General features: G+C 38.4%; 1 protein-coding gene across 9 annotated transcripts in view; it reads right to left on the bottom strand.

The window, feature by feature from the left end:
* NCOA2 (nuclear receptor coactivator 2) overlaps window positions 1-20,418 on the bottom strand; it is a 295,906-nt gene that overhangs the window by 124,804 nt on the left and 150,684 nt on the right. The window contains exon 1 of one of the 9 annotated variants that reach the window (XM_072804313.1): window positions 19,207-19,321. The exons of the other annotated variants lie outside the window; for them this stretch is intronic. The gene's annotated coding sequence lies outside the window, so the exon portion shown is untranslated. Of the gene's footprint in view, window positions 1-19,206; window positions 19,322-20,418 lie in introns of those variants that run through there. 9 annotated transcript variants of the gene reach the window in all.

Raw genomic sequence — 20,418 nt, 5'->3', positions numbered from 1 at the left:
AGTAGTTTATAGAATTTAAACCCAAATTAGCTTGAAGTGTGTTACAAATAATAATAATTTAATGGACCAAAGAAGGGTAGCCTAGAGTTAGGTATTGAAAAGATTAAAACAAACTCCTATTGCAGAATGTGTTGTTCTCTACCTTTTTCTTTCATTAGTCCTAAAACATGCTTCCACCAAGAGAGTAAAGCCTACATCTATGGATAAAGATCTGTAAGACTGTTGTTGCACGTTATTTAACTATAACAGGCAAGTAATAAGCTTGAAGTGACACTTAAAAGAAATGAAGACAATTGCTCGACACCTCAGAGACAGCTAACTATACTATAATCCTTTTGTCTGGTACTGAAACCAAAAGGATAAGAATTCATTCTGAAACTCAAACCCGGTTGCAGTTGGGCTAGACAACGTGGAGAAAATGAAGCTGGCTCTCAGAGATAATCACGACACATCACGTGCATCCTCATAACACAGGCATAAGATTTCTTTAGTTTGGTGTTTTAAGCCAACATTTTAAAACCTAGCGCTAAGACTATTACTTAGGGCAAAAACACATTTGGGCCTGGATGGTTACGTTTCACATAAGATTAAGTTTCTGATTAATACAGGTAGGTCTCTTTTTGGTATTAAAAATATAACTTAAATTATAGGGTTTTAATTTAAAAATCTATTTGCATTTCTTTCCTTCTGATGTTCAACTGTACTAATAATTACTCAGTAAGCTGCTACGGGCAAATTACTGTGTTCTAGGGACAAGACAGTACAATTGCCAAGTAAGAAACTAAACTTAATCTCAAGAAATCAAAGATTTAGGAGGAAGAAACAAGAATGGAACTAACAGAATTCGGTATATGTGAAAAATGCAAAGTGCTAATAAGGAGAAAAATTACTTCTTGTTGTGGGGAAGTGGGGTGAAGAAGGTCTTATGAATGCCTGAGCTGGGTTTTGAAGAGTGGGCACAATTTTTCAAAGTGGAGCTGGGGTGGGGGGTGAGGGACTAGGAGTTACCAGCAGAGTGCCGACGCCAAGAGCAAGGCTGGGCCAGAGCGGCTGGTGACGCTTATCCCCCGACTAACTGGGGAGCCCCGATCCTTCCCTCCTCGCCTAACCTCTTGCCCCGCCAGCCTGCTGTCAGGCTCTGGAACCATGGTCTGAAAGTGCCGCCTAGAAACCGTCACACGTCACACGTCACAAGCTGGCTGGGCTGCAGCCCAATGAGGAACTCTGGGGGTGGCCCGGCTCTCCTGTGGCCCTTCCCATGCCTGCTGAAGGCCACCGCCGCCCTAAACTTTAGAGAGACGTTTTCTTGCCCCATCAGTGACCTGAAACTTGACTAACTCCTAGTAATCATCTTCTTCCCTGAAGCAGAAGGAAAGGGACAGATAAGGCAGACTAAATTTTATTCATCGGATTCATTTATTCACCAGATATTTATTAAGTGTCTACTTTGTGGAGTCAGAATATAGAAACCCTTCCATGCCATAACGAGTAGTAGTTCCTGCTGATTTCGTGAACTCGGGGCACAATGAAAAGCTGTGAGCCAGAGGTGCTAAAGTCCCAGTGATGCCAGAAAGATCAGCACGATGGTGGCACAGATGATATTTCTGGCAGTGCAGGGAGGAGAGGGGCTGAAGACCAGCTAACAGGATACTGCAGAACACCCCCCAGCAGACGATGCATTTATAGGAACTCTCCAGAGTTAGGAAATCCACAGAAACAGAAAGCAGATTAGTGGTTGCCAGGGGTTAAGGGGAAAGGGAAATGGGGGGTGACTCCTAATTAGTACAGGCTTTCTTTTCAGCTTAATGAAAATGTTCTGAATCTGGATGGTGGCCGCTGCACAACTTGTGAATCAACTGAACACCACTGAATTGTACACCATGAAGGGTGAGCTTTATGTTATTCGCTCTGGATCTCAAGAAACCTGTTATCCAAAACAAACAAACAGAAAACAACAAGCTCCACAAGTTTTTAAGCCTGATGCTCACAACCCAGCCAATTTGTGGAACAGATATGCGGGCGGGTTTGCAAATATTTAGAAAATACACTGCTGATTATTATGAGCAAGAATGACTTCCCAAATAATTCATCCCAAATGACTCTTCCTGAAGAGATTAAAGAAAGAATTTTATTTTTAAAAAGTTTTATTAGTTTTGCTTCATAAAAGTGATACGTGCGCTCATAGTATAGAAGATTTAGAAAATACAAAATGTTAGTGAATAAAACTACATACAGTTCTACCACCCAGAGATTTACCATTAACTTATTATTTTTTAAAGATTTTGTTTATTTATTCATGAGAGACACACAGAGAGAGGTAGAGACATAGGCAGAGGGAGAATGAGGCTTCCCGCAGGGAACCCAATGCGGGGCTCAATCCCGGACCCCAGGATTACACTCTGAGCTGAAGGCTCAACCACTGAGCCATCCAGGTGTCCCTACCATTAACTTAAAAAAAGAAATTCTGCTCAGTTTTTTCAAATGTCTTGTATTTACATATACAATTAAGCACAAGCAATATATATACAGTTTTACACATGCTTTTTTGTTTTCTTTTTTTTTTTAAAAAAGATTTTATTTATTTATTTCCACCAGAGAGAGCACAAGCAGAGGGAGAAGCAGATCCCTGCTGAGCAGGGAGCCCGACGTGGGGCTCAATCCTAGGACCCGGGATCATAACCCGAGCCGAAGGCAGATGCTTAACCGATGGAGCCACACAAAAACCTATTTCTTACTGTTATACACTAAAATTTTTCTGTGATATTAAGTGTCTTCATAATTTTTTTAGTGGCTCTATGCTATTCCATTATATGAAAATACTATAATATATTTAATCATCTCTAGTTAATTAAGACAGCTTCCATTTTTTACTACTATAAATAACACTAATATCTAATATATACTGATCCATATTTCTGATTATTAATGATAATCAGTAGTCTCAATACAATAGTCTCAGAAATGTAACTGCTAGATCAAAGGGTGTGACTGTATTTAAGTCTATTTATGCGTATTATCGAGTTGTTTTAAAAAAAAACTCTTATTAACTTACAATCACCTCAGCAGGGTATGTGAGTTCACGTTTCAGCAAAATTCACAATAATAGGTATTATGATTTTTTTCAATACACTCTAAATTGAAGATTATGGCATGACATTATAATTTAAACTGATAACTAGTAATTGAATACCTTTAAAATGTTTATAAGAACTTCGTTTTTTTACTTTGATAAAAGAATGCTGAGTCAGGGATATGACACAGATACAGTATGTTCAAGTCTGCTCGGCATCTGACATAATGCTACTGTGGAGATGAAAGCAAAAAGCGCGTTCCACTGGTGGTTCCCAAATTTGGCTGCTAACGAATTACTAGAGAAGCTTTTAAAAATATGTATTTCCCGGCCCCACCCCAGACCAACTACATCATAATCTCTTGCAGAAGGACCCCAGGTGATCAACCAAAGTCTGCCCAGCAGTATCTAGAAGGAAAGCAGAACTTAGAACTCCAGGGCTAGAGGACAATAAAGAATTAGTCCACGCTGTGGACTAAGATTCTTGACATTAATTAACGGATTATTATAAAGAGAAGTTCCCCAGTCTAGTCAGGTTTCATATTTTTTTTAAATCAGTGACTACAAAAAACAAAAACAAAAAAACAAAAACCCCACACCTATTCATCAGATAGGCAGATGACACAAAACATAGCTGTCTTGTGTGATAAGATGAATTTTCTGAGAATCTCAATATTTGCAGTCCAGAATAAAGAGTCCAAATCAGCATGATGACATTACTTACTGAATATCTTTGTATTACTAAAATAATGTGAACATCTATAAATACAAATAAAATATATAAAGTAAAAACAATTTTAAAAAAGAAAAGAAAACCCCTCACAATCTTTCTATTCTAGTGTATTCGGTACTTGAATATGAGCAAAGATGAAACCACTCTCACATTTGGTCACCACCCATTTTTCTTATTGTCTTGTGCTTCTTCCCTAATACAACGTATAATGATTCTACTCCATCCTACACATCTCCTTATGCCTTCTGAAGTCTGCTCTGTAGTAACAAATTCCCCTACATCCTTAACCGATTACGGAGTATGGAGTTATTTTGGCTCTCCGGACAGGCATCCCATATAGTCCATTCCAGAAGCTGCTCATTCCCTCATTACACACATACTAGGGAAATGAGGTGGGGCCATACTCTCCACACTCCTCAGAGCAGTTACTAGGCCATTGCGCTACTATAAGGGTGACCTTGCATAAAAACCTGCTTCTTTGAAAGTCATGCCATAAAACACACTCTCTCTGTGTGTTCAAGTGTGAGATTTACCAACACACCACTGAATCTTCCACATTTACTGAAAAGCTTGGCGTATAATTAGTTCTTCCTCTTCAGCTCAAATTGGTCATCATCCTGAGTGATTTCAAAGTCTGTGTGGATGAGCTAATACCTATCTTCATAGGTCCTCATCTGTCTCCATTTTAACAAAGTTCACCTCCATTTCACTTCAGTCACTGCCTCCTATGATCATACCCTGAACCTTGTTATTGACCCACAATTGTTGCAACTTGAATACCACTCCCACCCTCCCCCACCATCTCTCAGCACGCTAGCTTTCTTACTGTCTTTCCTCCTCAATTATTGGTCTTCAGTAAATAAGGAACCCTAGTTCCTTGCCCCTTCCACTCACCCCATTTCCCTCCCTACCTACTGCCAGCCACCAGGGAACCCTCAGTTCCCTTTCCCGCATTTCCTCTCACAAGAATCACTCCTCAAAACTTAATCCTAGGATTTCTCCACTCCTGGAAGTACTGACAGAGAAAATTATACAGCCAAGGGGCAGAATAGACCCACAGACATCTTAAGGTTTCCTAAACTTGACTGACACCCATAATCTGCCTGCCAACCCTTTCATTTGTTCTCAAGTCAGCTCCTTGTGTTTACTCCAGCAATTATTTCCAGCTTTTACCACTTCAGCAAATAGCTGCTCAATATGATTTTACTCAACGTCCCTTCCTCCTTCTTACAAAGGTATCTTCTGCTATCTTCATCATCATTCCAGGTGTCTCAGAGGCTGCGTGATCCCTCCTTTTGGTAAATACCAACATTCCAACCCATCTCCTATTTCCTTCCCCACCTTCTTGGAGACTTTGCTACCAAGCTTCTTTTTTACCAAAATTTCAACCTCCTCCCCCCTCTACTTTAACCTATAAGTATACTCAGGTCATTTCTATCCTCAAAAAATAATGATAATAAAAAAATGCCCCCGAGTCTGAATCCTTCTCTAGCAACTATCCGATCTCACATTTTTCCTTCAAAATCAGACCCGCCCAGAGACTACATGTCTGTGGCCCCTTACCCAAAACACTCGGGGGCCCTAGAATAGATGGATACATGTTAATTATAGGAAGAGAATACATGGCATACACCATATATCACAACATCCCCACCGGGGCCTGTGGAAACATTCTGTAATCGAATTCAATATTATTTCTGCAGTGAAATGTATGAATATTCACACTAAGTGGGACAAATGAAGATTATAAATCATTTCACATCCATTCAGGTCAGGTTTTACTGCCAAATGAGTTATAAAAACCTTTCCATTTTCAGAGTTTGTTGAATTTTGAGATTCAAATAAGGGAATCTAGGCCTGCGGTTTATTCCAATTCCCTTCCACTCGCTTGAGGATCTGAAACAATTACATTTCTTTCCCCATCACTCCACTGAATACGCCATCCCTAGTCCTTCCACAACATTTGAATGCCAAACCTGCAGAACTCCTGGCATACCGTGTGTTGTGTTATGTTATTTAGCCTTTGTGCTGTGTTTGCCTGTCATGATCACATGCCCTCAGGGATGTCTCCTGAATCTCTCTATTCCAAGGCTTCCAGGACAAAGCACTGTATAAAGGTCCTCCTCCTACATGGCTTAATTATTCTTTTCCCATCTCTTTTGTGGGATCTTCCTCTTCAGAGTTATCCAGACCTCCATCTCAGCTAATCCTCCCATTAGCTGTCATCTTTCTCTTCTTCTTCCTTTTTATTGGTCATCTTCTCTTTAAAATTTATTATTATTATTCTTAAGTAGGCTCCACATCTAGCATGGAGCCCAATGCGAGGCTTGAACTCACAACCCTAAGATCAAGACCTGAGCTGAGATCAAGAGCCAGATGTCGGTTACCTAGGCACCTCTTTAAAAATAATTTCTAACAGCTCTATTGAGGTATGCTTCACAAGCCATAAAATTCACCTTTATTTTTTTTTAAAGTTTATTTATTTAAGTAACTCCTTACCCAGTGTAGGGCTCAAACTCATGACCTGCAGATTGAAAGCTCCATGCCCTACTGATTGAGCCTGCCAGGCACCCCCAAAATTCACCCTTCTAAAAACATGTAGACTTCATGATTTTGTCTAATCTCAGAATTTTGCAACCATCACCACATCTAATTCTGTAACATTTCATCACCCCAAAAGGAAATCTCATACCCATTATGCAATCACTCCTCACGCCCTTCTCATCCACAGTTTAGCATCTACCCCCACTCTCTGTCCCTATGTGTTTGCCTATTCTGGACATTTCCTCTAAATGGAATCGCATAATATGAGGCCTTTTGTGTCTCACTTTTTTCAATTAGCATAATATCTTCAAGTTTCAGCAATACTGCAGCACATACCAGTACTTTATTCCTTTTTATGGCAAAACATTACAATGTATGGCTATGCCACATTTTATTGATCTACTCATCACCAATGAACATTTGGGTTTCTACTTTTTGGCTCTTAGGAATAATGCTCCTATGGACATTTGTGTGCAAGTTTTTGCATAGATATAAGCTTTCAGTTCACATGGATATATACCTATGAATGAAAGTGGTGGGTAATATGGTAACTCTATGTTTAATTTTTTGAGGAACTGCCTGACTGCTTTCCAAAGTGGCTACACCATTTTATTTTCCCATTTGCAATGTTCAAGGGTCCCAGTTTCTCCATATCATCATCAACACTTATTATTATTTTTAATTTTCACCACCCTGCTGGGTATGAGACAGTACCTCATTGTTGGGTTTCACCCTCATTTCCTTAATGACTAATGATATTGAGCAGCTTTTCATGTACTTATTTGGCCATTGTATATTTTTAGAGAAACGTCTATTCAAATCTTTGTTTTTTTTTGTTTTTTTGTTTTTTCAAATCTTTGTTTTAAAATTAGGTTCTATAGTGATGCTTAGCACCACTTTGGAGTTATGAACTGTTCTGAAAATAGGATCAAAGCCAAAAGGCAAAACCACACATATACAAAAGAAAGCATACAATTCTCCTAAGAAGTCACTAACCCACTAAGACCATTTATGGGCCCTCCAGATTAAGTATCTTTGTTCTGTATCACAGGTTCTCAACCATAACTGCATTATTTAAAGATCACTTGGGGAGCTTTTAAAAAATACAACATTACCACATGATCCAGCAATTCCACTTCTGGGTTAAATACTGAGAATAATTAAAAGCAGGGACTTAGACAGATACATATATACATTCATATTCTTGGCAGCATTATTCACAACAGCCAATAGATGTAAATAACCCAATGTCCATCAACAGATGAATAAACAAAATGTGTACACAATAGAATATTATTCAGCCTTAGAAAGGAATAAAATACTGACACGTTACAACATAGATGAATCTTGAAAACATTACACTAAGTAAAAAACAAAGCAAAACAAAAAGCCAGACACAAAAAGCCACATATTATGATTTCTTTTTTTTTTTTTTAATGATTTCAGTTTTATGAGGCACCTAGAATAGTCAATTCATAGAGACATAAGGTAGAATAGAGGCTACGTGGCTGAGGAAAAGGGGAAATGAGGAGTTATTGCCTAATGGGTACAGAGTTTCTGTTTGGGATGATTAAAAAGTTCTGGATATGAACAACACTGTGAACATACTTAATGTTACTAAACTGTGCGCTTACAAATAGTTAAAATGGTAAATTTTATGTTATGCATATTTTACCACAATTTAAAAAATGTACATCAACAAAGCAAAACAAATAAGACATAGAACAATGACCAGGATACCACTCCAGACCCATTAAATCAGTGACTTTAGTGAGTGGTTTGACCATCAGTATTTTGCTTAAAAACTCTCCAGGATGGGGATCCCTGGGTGGCGCAGCGGTTTAGCGCCTGCCTTTGGCCCAGGGCGTGATCCTGGAGACCCGGGATCGAATCCCACGTCGGGCTCCCGGTGCATGGAGCCTGCTTCTCCCTCTGCCTGTGTCTCTGCGCCTCTCTCTCTCTCTCTGTGACTATCATAAAAAAAAAAAAAAAAAAAAAAAACAACTCTCCAGGGTAATTCAAGTGCCCAAATCAGGTTAAGAACTTCAGCATTATGCTCTCTGCAGTGGTATCACCTATTTCCATGGCTTCCCAAATCTTTCCTTCCAGCCTTGACCTCTCAAAGCTTCCACCTCAAAATGTAACTCTCAAAATGAAGTTCATCCATGCCTACTTTGCACCCCAAAATTGCCTCACCTGAAAGAGCACCCATCCACTGAACATTATCTTTCTTTTTTTTTCATTGTTCAGTTTTTTTTTAATTTATTTTTAATTTTTTTTTTTTATTGGTGTTCAATTTACCAACATACAGAATAACCCCCAGTGCCTGTCACCCATTCACTCCCACCCCCCGCCCTCCTCCCCTTCTACCACCCCTAGTTCGTTTCCCAGAGTTAGGAGTCTTTACGTTATGTCTCCCTTTCTGATATTTCCCACCCATTTCTTCTCCCTTCCCTTATATTCCCTTTCACTATTATTTATATTCCCCACATGAATGAGAACATATAATGTTTGTCCTTCTGATTGACTTACTTCACTCAGCATAATACCCGCCAGTTCCATCCACGTTGAAGCAAATGGTGGGTATTTGTCATTTCTAATAGTTGAGTAATATTCCATTGTATACATAAACCACATCTTCTTTATCTACTCATCTTTCGATGGACACCAAGGCTCCTTCCACAGTTTGGCCATTGTGGCCATTGCTGCTATAAACATCGGGGTGCAGGTGTCCCAGCGTTTCATTGCATCTGTATCTTTGGGGTAAATCCCCAACAGTGCAATTGCTGGGTCGTAGGGCTGAACATTATCTTTCAATTTTTACATTCTCCCCATCAAATCAACAATATGACTTTGCCTCATAACAGTCTCTCCTCTTGTCACTATGATAATCTTTACTGCTTCGAGTTCAGCTTGTCACCATGTCTTACCTGGATTATCTAACAGAAGTTTCCTTACCTCCAAATAATTTCCCTTCCTAAAACTTTCAGTAGACTCTATTCCTTCCAAGAGGAAGTCTGTTCTGCCTCAAATGCTACTTAAAATGTCCTAGGATCTAGCCCTTGCCTATTTCTTCAGGCTTATCTGTTTGACCTGGTAATGTAAACTGCCCATGGTTACTCACCTACTACATACTACTGACTTTTCATCTCTTTCCTGTGCTTGAAATACATGGAACAGAGGCTATCTTCCCCCTTTTGGTTAATTCCCACTCATCTTTTAGAACCTAGCTCAGATGGCCCTCTTCTCAAGATTAACTTCCCCTCTTCTTTTAATAGCTTATACATAACTCTACCATCAACCATGTATATTATAATTGTTTTCTTCATTCCCCAATTTTAAGCTTCTTGAGGGGCAGAGACTGTGTTTCATCTTTTTATTCTAGGCCCTTATCAGAATGCCTGACACAGAAGCACTTAAAGTTCACTGGATACATACATTGCTTTACCAACTGTTATAAAGTTATTTCACTAAAACAGGCAACATCACTGAACATTTTGCTATATTATACCTGTATTATTACCTGTATTATCTTATTTGATCCTCACAAAAACCCTATGAAGTCATTGTTATCACCATTCTCTGAACACAGAAAAGTAACACGTTCAAAGTCAAATACAGCCAAGAATTAGTAAAATTGGGATGAGAATCGGAGTAGTTAACTCTAGAGCCTACCTGCAGTACGCTGCCTCTTCAGCTAAAGAAGACGCTAGTCTTTGGAACTGTATATGTCTCATGTCCTCTAATATACTTCCTTCTGGTATTTTTCATTACGATTATTAAGATATAATCTTAAACAGTTTTGTATCTTTTAAAATTTAAGAAACCTTAGCAAGTTACTACATAGTCTTCATAACCAGCTTGGTAACTACCTACAAAAAAGAAAGGTAGAATCTTGCAGTGAGATTGAAAAAAAAAAAAAAAGAAGAATCAACTGTATAAAGTTCTAAAGAGGGGAAACTAAGGATGATGATCACTTAGGTGAGGATAACCTGAGGATTTTTGTTGACTGCCAGTTTAATGTCAATCAATCAAACGACTTGATGCTAAAAATAAATTAGCAAATGTACTCTTAGATTACAAGAATAAAAGCCAAATTAAAAATCTGCACAGGTAGAAAAGCATGAGATTCCATGTTGCTCCAGAAGTTAGAAGTAACAAGTTCATAGGGAATTTAGTCAATGAACAGAAACTAAGAACTTACTTAAATAAGTAGGAGTGTGTGTGTGTTTTAAACTACTTGGGGAAATGAAACACACATTGGTAAGACACACCAAGTATGCTGAAGGGATTTTTCACAGGGAAGAAGAGGTGTTTTAGGTGTTTGGTAATTATTAAATGTTAGACGTGTACTAGGCAGTGAATCATTTTATTTAATTCCCAGGGCTCTACAAAGCAGATATTATTCCCTGGTTTACAGAGAAAAAAAAAATTCAGAGAAGTCAAATGACTTGTCCAAAGTCTCAAAGCTTATAAGTCACTAGGCTTCAACCAAGCTCTGCCTACAAAGTCCATGCTCTTTCCATACTTCTTTATGCTCTCTAATTAAAAGCCATTTAGCAACTATCTCAAAATATGTAACAGGAGAGTTGTCGATGATGGTACAAGAAAATGCTCTAAGTAAAATACTGTTAGAAAAAAAATGAACAGGGACGGCTGGGTGGCTCAGCAGTTAGTGTCTGCTTTTGGCTCAGGGCATGATCCCGGGGTCCTAAGATCAAGTCCAGCATCAGGTTCCCTGTGAGGAGCCTGCTTCTCCTGCCTCTCTCTCTACCTCTCTCTCTGTCTCTCATGAATAAATAAGTAAAATCTTTAAAAAAAGGAAAAAAATGAACATATCACTCTCAAAGTTTGTGGAATCTCCAACTGTGGGGATCTCAAACTGTAATAGCATGAAAGGGATAGATAGTTCATACCAGAATTGCCAGGTGTGGTTGGCATTGCCACATGCCATTCATTATTGACCTTCCAATGTGAACTGAACGTCCAGCAGAGAACCCAAAAGCTGATGACCGTACAAAGCTATGCTATGAATGAATCAGATTTTGTTCTCTCCTCTTGGCATCACCAAGGAAACACAAACTTTCCTTTTCCCTGAATTTCCTTTTGAGTTCTCCTGTCACTGTGCTATGCCTATTTGTGCTTCTGTTCATTTCCAGCCTGCAGACTAATCCCACAACCTTCAGGTACCAAATGTAACCACAGTGAATACAGCGCCTCACTTGCCTAAACCATAAAGTTACGCAGAACTTAGGTGGCATAGACATTTAGGATTATGCCAGGCCCCTATAAGCTCAATTGTGCCCACAGCCCAGTCCTTCTATACCAGTGAAACCTTTGTTTTCGTGTCTGGCAATAATTGGGTCGATTTCTCTCACTTTGGTACATTCTGTTCACAATAACCCTTGTACAAGAAACAACTTCCTGCTTACATCTGTTACCTTGTCTCTCCTCCTACTTAATCCTAGGTGCCCTGATAACATATCCAACCAAGTACATTAGAAAATTATGTTCCAGAATCTAATTCCAACTATCTTAAGGTTACCTGGGAGTTGAAATAATCTGGAGGTGACCAGAGATCAAATCAGAGAAGCCAGAAAGGGCCTCTGGAATGGGTCATTGTGGGAATTCTGTTTCAACCCTGGCAGAGGTAGCTGTATCTAACTCAGCAATGGTTAGCTCTGATAATGAACATATATTCTAGCTTATCTCAATGAAAGACTAAAGTCTACAAACAACCAAGTAGAAAAGTCAGGCAATTGAAGTCCATCTTCTAATTTTAGATGTGAAGAAACACAAGATGCAGCCCCACAGATCTTCTCTGTAAACATCACATAGTTGTCACTCTACCGCACTCCATTCTGAACCTAATAATCCATGTGCACAGCCCTTCCTGAGGGCTCTCGAGGGACTGTTCCAAGGAGCTTTTATCCAGCTCCTCCTATTGAAGACACCACCACAATACCATGCTCCACCCGCACTCAAGGCAGGTGTCCAATCCACAGGCTGCCCAGTGGTCCACTGCAGTGATCTGGCACAAAAGTCCTCTCCAGGCAAAGATAATGGCGATCCGTTGAGCCTAACAGATTCTGTCTGTAGAATACATTAGAGCTGTTCGTGGGCAGAGAGAAGTTGAAAAGACACATAGAAGGAAACTACAAGATAATAAAGGCATATGGAGCAACGAGGGAGCCAAAGTTATGGAGCAGAAAAAAGATATGCATTGAGTGTGAAATGTCTGATTAGTTGGTGAAACAGAAGCAGCAGAAGCAGATGGAGCGCACCTTTGCCACCATAGTCAACAGGTACAGGGTGACTCTCAGCCTTTCTTCACAGCAAATTGGATCATGGCTCAGTCCTTCCAGATTTCAATATTCAAGCTATCAAATAGGTACGAAGCAGGGGAATCTGTAGACCATGGGCTACAACTCCAACCCTCCCACCAAAGACAAAAGGCCCTGTTAAGAATGGCAGCTTTATTGAACTTCATCCCCTAATGTGGCCCCCAAGTCAGATAAAGCCTACCTCATCTCTTGCTTTCATCATTTACTAGCTGTGCAACACAGGAAAAGCTACTTAACCTCTCTGAGACCCAGTTTCCGTGTCTATAAAATTCAGAAATAATAATCACTTCCTAAGTTTGTATGAAAATTGAATGAAATCAACTATAAAAGTGCACAGCCTTATATATAGAAATTGCCTAATAAGAGAGAGCCAGCCACCTTTATTAACAGTCATCATGATCTGAAATACTTGGCTCCTTGTAGGTACTCCACAAATAGCATTTCCTATTTGAATATGGTGACAGTGCCTTCTTGGTTCAATTCTTATATTGTAAAACGGGTATTCTTTCTGCAGTATACTCAGGGCCACATTTTTTTGCATTTTTGTGTTCTTTCTTGGTAACTTCCCTGTTTCAAATGGCCTCCAAGCACAGTACTGAAGTCTAGTGTTCCTAAGCACAAGAGTCTGTGATGTGCCTTATGGGGAAAATAGGTGTGTTAGATAAGCTTCAAATAGACCTAAGTTATAATGTTGTTGGTCATAAGTTCAATGTTAATGAATCAACGATATATATTAGATAAGGTGTGTTTAACAGAAACACATTTAAAATAAGGATATGTATTAATTGAATAACTAAAATGTTGTGAAGAGACTCACAGAAACCCAAATCTGTTTTTTCCCTAGAAGCAATGGCTCAGCATTCACTAATTCAGTATTTGAAATGACTTTATAGAACACATATAGAATAACGAGAATCAGCTGTACTTTTCATTAAATGTAGAACATGGAAGAGTGTCTCTAGGTGAGAATGTAGGTGAGAGGGAAAGGGGGCATGAATCTAGAAGGGTAGAGCCAGATCATGAAAGAGACTTTTATTCCTTACCAAGGAATAGGGACTTCAAATTGCTGGTTACTTCTAATCTGGTTACTGATTAGAAGACAATGGGCTTGGGAAGGTTCTATACCCTCCTGCTCCTTACTGTAACCCTTATGTCTGGCACAGATGTATCATCCATGAGAAAGACTACTACCTCACACCACAACCCTTTACACATGCTGTCCTCTTGGCTCAGAGCAACACAGACAACAGAAGATATCCTGAGCCACTAATTGTCTAGTAGCCACATTGCCTAGTAGCCACATTGCAAGTCAAAATAAATGTGTTACATTTAGTGATATATTTTAACACACTATATTCAAAATACTGTCTTTTCAACATGCAATCGATACTTTAAAATTTTACCGAGATATTTTACATTCTTTTTGGCACTGTCTTCAAAATCTGAGTGCACTCTGCACTCAATTCAGACTAGCCACATTTCAAATGATCAAAAGCCACTAGTGGCTGGTGGCTCCTATACTGAGCAGTAAAGGCCTAAAGTGTCCTAAACATCTACCAGGGCCTGGTGATCATCTAAGAATCAGCTCAACCTTCACTGTCTCTGCTAAGTATCCCCTGATCAAGCCTCTCCTCTCCTCATCCCCAGGGACATTTACTCTTCTCCTCTAGTGAAACACCTAGTAAAACCCTACAATAAACAGTTGTTAAATAAATTGGAGGATTTAAGTGCAAGAATAAAACTGGCTATTTTTGTATTTTAGAAATAAAATGGAGGTTATATCAAGGGAGACCAAAGACAGATGATAAAGCTATATCCACACTTTACTTTCCCATTCACTGCCAAGGATCCAATTTATAAGGATTTAGCAAGGTCAAACCTTTTTTTACCGAATACTGAAGAGAACAAGAACATATTTATCTAGAAATAAATATGCCTGTTAACTATTAAAGTTTGACGAAATATAAGGGGTCCCTATCCACAAAGTCCTCTCTAGGGAATTTGCGCAGATATAAAATGACTTACAACAAATCTTAAGTCAGTGGTTTATATTCCAGAGGTGTTTGTTCTGAGTGAAAACAAGGATCTTAATTTGGATTCTCTGTGGTTTTTATACCTGCATGCTCCATCATAGCAATGCAGAGAGCAAATGACCTTGGAAACAGCAAGGTCTCCATTTGCCAAGAAAACGGAGAAACAGTAAGTAAGAAAATATGTGATACACATCTTCCAGATCCCACGACTCAGAACTTCTCCTCGCCGCACTAGTCTCATGGTAATTCACAGTCCATTTCTCATACAAATCTCTGCTACCCCATATTAATGCTCTCCTTCATACTGCCTTCCTCAAATGCAGATTTCTACATTAGCTGTGAGTTACTTTTCATGAACTTTCTTTTCAGTCCAAACCAAACACCATTTAAATGACATTTTAATCTTGAAATAGAAGAGAATAAAACTCATCAAAGTACAACATGGAGAAACAAAATCATTTTAGTCTTAACACAGTTCTCTCCTTTTCCCTATGTTCATCCTGTTGTCATTCCAGAATAAACCAGCAACTCCAATAACAGCACCACTTCAACCCAGTATACATAGTAATTTAGAGCATAGATACTGAAGGCAAAATACCTGTGTTTGAATCCAGCTCTACTACTTACTACTAGCTATGTGAACTTGGACAAGTTACTTAACCTCTCTGTTTCCTCAACTGTGAAACAGGTATAGGATAGCACACACATAGTGTTGCTAATAAAGACTAAATGATTATCTGCGAGGTCCTTAGAACTATGTCATAATAAGTTTCACATGAAAGTTAACTTTATGATTAATAAAGTCACCATTAATTGTTTTGCTAATGTCATTTTCTTCATCAAAGGCAGGAAAAATAAAAGCCCACACAATATTATCTTTAATAAACATATAAAAATAACACTTGAAGTCAGGTATTTTTTCACTTAAAAATGTTTTAAAGGATTTTATGTATTTATTCATGAGAGAGCGAGAGAGACAGAGAGAGAGAGAGAGAGAGAGGCAGACACACAGGCAGAGGGAGAAGTAGGCTCCATGCAGGGAGCCTGATGTGGGACTTAATCCTGGATCCCGGGATCACACCCTGAGTCACAGGCAGAACTCAACTGCTGAGCCACTCAGGCGTCCCTCACTTAAAATTCAAAAACAGGAGAGCAAAAACCTGGACCAGTGAATTAAAAAAACAAACAAACAAACAAACAATTAAAAGCTTAAAAAGTTCTTGTTATCTGATAGTTTTAGCATAATATTTATCCCTCATTTTAACTTGAATCTAAGAAGTTACAGAGACAAAACATGAATTTTATTTTTATAATTTTATGTTTATTTTTTAAAAGATTTTATTTACTTATTTGAGAGAGAGAGTGAGAGAGCACAAGCAGGGAGAGAGGTAGAAATGCTGAGCAGGGAGCCCAATGCAGGGCTCGATCCCAGGGCCCTGGGGTAACGACCTAAGCCAAAGGCAGATGCTTGACCAACCGAGCCCCCCAGGTGCCCCGAAACATGAATTTTAAATACAGATCTCACAGAGTGCTTTTACAACCCCTTATTGTAATCAATTAACTTATTATTATAATTTGATTTGATATCTAAAATGATGGAACCAAATGTCAAGCTTCTACTTCAATATAGTTCTCAACTCAGCTGGTTTCTAAAGAACAATTCATTCAATGTCAAGATTATAGCATCTGGTGTTTCTCACAAAATCTTTAAAAATATATAAATAGTAATAACTAAGTTATCTTTAACGTCAGAGCAAATGTAGGTTTGTGCTGTACTATGTTAGTGGATTATCATATTACAAGTTGTAACTATGTGCATTAACTATAAGCTTGCTGAAAAAGAAAGTCACTGCTATACCTATAACTACACACCAGAAAATGCTAAGTATTATCTCTTTAATGTTAAGGACTGTAACACCTGTGAGAGAAATGGGCAAGCCAAATGAGTCTAAACTTTTCTCAGCCTTTATGATTGATCAATTTTAGAATAAACTCTGTAAAAGGTACCCTGGAACAATCTGTTAGCTCTTGCACAGACTTTTTCACTTCATGAATTTTATATCCCCTTGGCTTTCAAAGAATTAAACTGTCTAAAATACAGCCCAGCATCATCTTCTAGCCAAAATCTTCCCAAACTTTGACTTTCTCACAAAAATCCTAAAAACTCTTATGCATGTATTTGATGGAGTTTTACAACACTAAGATCACCTTTAATTCGATATTTTTTAATTATCTTTCGAATAATTCGAATAATAATAATTACCTTATCTTTCCTATAAATTAAATATTGTTCCAAAAAGCAAACCCCCTCAGTCTGACAAGATTAGACCTGATTATAATATTTGTAGTTAATTATTGTGGTTGGAATTCGTAAGTGTAGCGGGATTTGCAAGCTAGTCATCTGGCCTGTTTAGACACTACCCTGCCGTCAAAACTTCTCTCTTAACTCTAATAATAAGATTGGGGTTCTCACTCCCCAGCCTCCAAAAGTAATCATATCTGTAGATAACGCAATATATTATTTATCCTTTTATAAAAGTAATTTAAAATTGTAAAGGACTGGCATTTGACATCCTAGGAGAAAACACAACCAGAAACAAAACTATTCTAAGAGGCTGCAAAGGAACTTAATTTCTTTCGTGATACAAAGGAAATATGAATTGGCACAAATGGAGACCAGTTAAAACTACCACTCAAACCTGCTCAGGTAAAAAGTTTCTAAGTTTTCAGGAATGTATTCTCTGATCTGCCAAACAAATTTTCCAAAAAATTCCTTTTTACCAATTTAAAAGTCTATAAGATACAGGATAATTACATCTGTTGAGGCTGGGTTCCAGTGCCAGCTGTAAGTTATCTTGTTGTGTGTGTGTGTGTGTGTGTGTGTGTGTGTGTGTGTGTGTGTTTAAAGATTGTATTTATGTGAGAGAGGATGAGTTCAGGGGGTGAGGTGCAGAGGGAGAAGTAAACTGCCCACTGAGCAGGGAGCCCGATGTGGGAATTGATCCCAGGACCCTGGGATTATGACCTGAGCAGAAGGCAGACACTCAACTGACTGAGCCACCCAGGTGCCCCTCTTGTTGGTTTTAGGATCTTCTTTGCCTTTGTTTTCTCATAGCATTTCAGAGTATCCTGTAATCTTAGCAGGTGCTCAGTAAAAACACACTGAATTTTTCCAGAAGTCTTGCATCACTTTAAAGGCAGGTAAGGCAACAAAATAAAATTTAAAAGCAAAAAAAGGAAAACTCAACCAGTCTAGCTATAAAAATATTTATTATTCAAAAATTTTAACATATGCTAGTGAATCTTGGGCTGAAACCAGTATGTAACTCTTACAGCCTACTTACAAAAATGTAGGAGATTCCTATGATTTAAAAAAAAAAAATCCTAGAATGATCACAATCACAATTCATTGTTTATTTGAACCAAGCTGTCTTTTTAAATAGCTAGACTAAGGTGCCAGTGTCATGCTCTATCGTGCTAAGATATGGTTTGTAGATATTAAAAGGAAAACAATCTCCTGCACTTATAATTAAAAATTGAGCAGTTCTCGCCACCCATTACTGCCAAAGATAAAATAATTTAATTCTTTGTAAACTGTCTATACAGTGCATAATATCCTGATAGATTTCTTACCTCCTCCAACGTCAGTTTCAGAAAAAAGGTATGTACAAAACAGTTTAGTTTCAAAATATGTGATTTGGAAATATTCATCCTAAAAGGAGCATATCTGGTCTAGAGGTTAAATAACACATATTAGTGAATTTATTCCTCAGGTACACAATGTAGAACAGTTAACCCTTTTCAGATAAAGCTTATGATTATCTTTCCCCAATATCAGATTTTTAAGTACTACACCTTCCAAGGTTAAGAATATGGTACAGACTGCTAAGAGAATAGCATTAGCATGAGAAAAAAGTGGACAGTCTCATAACTGAATGTTTTTAGCTTTCTGCATGTAGTAGCATAAGAATGTAATAAATCAGAGAAAGTTAGGTACTATATGTAATAAAAAAAATCATTCATTTGAGGCCTCAGTCAAAAAAGAAAGCTTTATTACCTAACCAAATATTAAATTCAAATTCACTGCAAAGCTCTCTTTTAAGCTTGAATTACAAAAGGATATTGAAAAAAAAACCCATAGAGAGACAAATATAAAGCTTCTATTTATTCCTTAGTGATTAAGATTTGGATTGAATTCTTCTTTAAATGCTTATCAAAATATTTCCTAAAACAAGCAGGGGATTGTATTTGGCCACCTAAAGTAACTGTAAGAAACCTTTCATCATGAAATAAACACAAAAGAAATAAGGACCACGAAGGAATCAATTTGAATGGCACTGAATCTATTTGTTCCTGAGAACATTATCACTGCCTGATTGTCATGCTCGGTTCCCTCTTGGACAACACGCACATCCAATCCACAAGCACACAGAATTCCAAGAACATTACCAAATATTAAGTCAGAGCACTTGTGAAACACACCTTGTAACTGTCCACAGCCTCTGCAGTTCAAACCAGGGCTCAGCAGCTTGTCTTCATCTTCACCAGTGATGTAAATGAAAATACCATACATCACTCTTCAGAAAAACACAAAAACCCCCAAACCCTGCAATTAGCAATAAATTTATTGCTTCAGAGATAAATCTCCTCTATTAACCCAGACCAACATCTTGCCTTGATGTGAACCTAACTAAGCATATGCTGAGCCCCCTGCCGCTTATCTCCTCTATCATTTGTTTCTAACGATAGCTGACAAACTGGCCTCACAAATCCTTTTTTAGCTGCTGATCACACAGATCCCCCTTTGACAATCCAGCACGGTGGAACACTCGAAAATTCTTCCTGCTTCTATTCTATTGCTTGCTCTAAAAACCGGTTTCCTTTTCATTGAGATAATAGCCTTTTCTGCAGTCACATGACTCAGAAGCTACATTAGCAGAGCTTTATGATAATAGACTGAGTAAGCCTCTACCCCTCCTGTTATTAAGAGAACGTCTTTTTCTTCTTCTTCTCCTTCTCCTTCTTTTCCCTCTCTCTCTCTTTCTCTCTCTCTCTCTCTCTCACACACACACACACACACACACCCCGATGGGCATAATTCACACATGCATTCAACACACGTCTAAAATTATTTACTCTTCTTGGAATTATAATAAAAAGTATAACTACAATGAAAATACTAACCATTTCTAACTCTGCTGCTAAAAATAACTGCTAAAAACAAACATTCTGATGCATGGCTTTCCAATCAGTAAGAAGCAGCATGCTGGCCCTCTACATGCCCCTATGGACAGTAATATAAAGTGGTATAGTTAGAAGAAAATGTGTGCTCTCTTATTCTCTGGAGCTTTGCCCCCAGTGATATAAATTTCACAAATCTGGCATAACAAAAACTTTAGAGACATTATAGCTATCCATATATTGGAAATTAGCTCCCTATATTAGTAAAACACATGTAAGCACACATTTAAACACCAAAATGTACTGTTGTTAGGACAATATCCTCATTAAGTAACTTACAAATTGTTCCAAGGAAAAAAATATTCCCATGGCCAGAGCCATCTTAAAAAATAATAATCAAGGGCAGCCTGGGTGGCTCCAGCGGTTTAGCGCTGCCTTCAGCCCTCAGGTGTGGTCCTGGAGCTCCGGGATAGAGTCAGTCCCGCGTCAGACTCCCTGCATGGGAGCCTGAAT

This window comes from Canis lupus, chromosome 28 (assembly GCF_048164855.1).
Source record: "Canis lupus baileyi chromosome 28, mCanLup2.hap1, whole genome shotgun sequence".
Lineage (NCBI taxonomy): Eukaryota > Metazoa > Chordata > Mammalia > Carnivora > Canidae > Canis > Canis lupus.
The sequence above is the reverse complement of the archived record's forward strand: the minus strand, read 5'-3'. Positions and strand labels throughout refer to the sequence as shown.